This window comes from Amblyraja radiata, chromosome 37, assembly GCF_010909765.2.
Source record: "Amblyraja radiata isolate CabotCenter1 chromosome 37, sAmbRad1.1.pri, whole genome shotgun sequence".
Classification (NCBI taxonomy): domain Eukaryota; kingdom Metazoa; phylum Chordata; class Chondrichthyes; order Rajiformes; family Rajidae; genus Amblyraja; species Amblyraja radiata.
Window position 1 is genome coordinate 6,047,907 of NC_045992.1, and position 2,036 is coordinate 6,049,942.

At 42.0% G+C, this 2,036-nt stretch overlaps 1 non-coding gene across 1 annotated transcript; it reads right to left on the reverse strand.

Annotated features, from left to right (window-relative positions):
• Positions 1-905: 905 nt before the first annotated feature.
• On the reverse strand, positions 906-1,097 carry LOC116966590. The gene has a single exon (XR_004410063.1). It is a non-coding gene; the product is annotated as a U2 spliceosomal RNA (small nuclear RNA).
• Between the last annotated feature and the right edge of the window lie 939 nt (positions 1,098-2,036).

The following is a 2,036-nucleotide window of genomic DNA, read 5'->3' on the forward strand; positions in this document are numbered from 1 at the left end:
ACAGCAATGGTCTTCCCAATTCTGCAATTCTTTTAATGACCATGTCGAGGATCACTGGGAACCATGCTTGTGGACTTGGTCCACTGTAATTTGCGTAGTACCCGACTGATGAAGCCGTAGTACCTATTGAAGAGGTAGAAGGAAAGGAAAACATAGAGATTAGGTTCCCCCCACCCCTCAATACGCGGGAATGTCTCCATTGCCGCTGCCTTGAGATTGGTTTCATGTGACGTAAGTTAGTACGTGGTGATTTAATTGGATATAAGGAATCGATATCTGGTGTCCATATTGCTTAGTGATTTCAGCAAATATTTTTGGTTTAAATGTATGTTTACAGTATTTAGCTCACCTGATAGGTGAGTTACTGATGGTCAAACATGTTTGACGACATACGGTTTCCAATTGTTAATAAATTGTCCCCTAATATCGATGTTCTCCGCCCAAGTGGTTTGGTATGCCACCACTGATGTTGTTATCTTATAAACGAACATGCAAATTTGGTGGATTACTGAGCAAATGCTTCACTAGAATTAAGTAAGTTAATATATAACATGTTTAAGTCAATTCATATTGGCATTAAGTATTACAAGCTCAGTAACACATCAGGACACATAAGATGTTACTCAAAACAGGTGGAAGTGTACAACCATAATCCTTCCTGCCGATAAATTCCATGATAACACTACAGATTAATCCATTTGCCCCCATATTACAGGTATGGAGATAGTTTTGAACACTAGTATCTCAGCTCATAGGAAAGGTACAAAGTTCAGTAGCTGGTAATGCTGCTATATCCCAATTACTTTGCCATGTAGTTGATTGGTGGTTAATGCACCATGACTGATAGTCTTAATGAATACCAGATAACAACGTTGTGGATGGTCAACGTAAATATCTGGATATATATTATGTGCACCGTTCCCAGAGGCACTGCAATACTGGGTCGATGCGTGGAGTGGACGGAGCAAGCCCCTATTCCATCTCCCTGTTCCAAAATTCAATTTAATATATGGTCCCTAGATAAGGGACGTATCAGATTATTAAACTGATAAGAACAGATACTACACTTGATCTTAGCCAAAAGGCCGAGAAGCGATGCAGCTAAAGCTGTATCCAAGGATAGTTTGTCGTTAATATATAGACATGCCATGACGTAATGTTTCTAAGTGTCAGGGCTAGTTGATTCTGGATAACTTTGACTTAAATGCCGCAACGCTCATCATGGTTACTCCATCCAGGTAATTGCGGTATATCCGAAACTTATATGAGAAGGTACTGAATAGTGTGCATCTTCAAGGTCGATGTCTACCATAAAGTATCCTTGGATCCATGGTAGTAGTTACAAATCCCATGAATGGGTATACCTGGTGAAATACTCAAGTGGTTTATCAACGATGGTGCGACATTCACCATCGTGGGAGGGTAGACCACTTGGGGTGCTTGCTGAATTGGTGGCAAGATATTAATTCTATTCCCCTTGTATTTATTTTTTTGGTATATAACTACCAAGAGTGATAGCTTCCTAACCAGGCGTGATTCATCCACCCCTTGTTAGTACAACCCTTAACCTTTATGTGATGGTAGGAACCATACTTATCTGTCTTCATTGTTGTTTTCTTCGGTTTCTGGTTCCTTGTTCTTGTAGGGACGATGTTTGTTGGGGGGTGGCACATTTTCCCCTGGGGCCTGCTCTGGGTCGTGGCCTAAAATGCTACAGGTTTGGCATGCAGGCCCCGAGCTTTCACCAGTACCATGAGGTAGACGCCCCTGGTGGACACGTAGAGGTACTGCTGTCTGGTTTAGTGTGGTGTTCATTCCAGACTCTGCCCTCTTGTGCCGAATAGTTTGAACACTTTGTCCAGTTTTTTAGGACTGGTTTGGTAAGTGCCAGGTAGCAGGATCTGTGCTTATGAGGTCGGCGTTCTCATAGTCCTGTTAATTTCATAGATTGAGGGCAGGTTTGTGAGTTCATTTCAGAAGTTATGAGGTATACCGTTGAACAGTAGGGTCAGGTGTTTTGCCATACTACCCTGCCC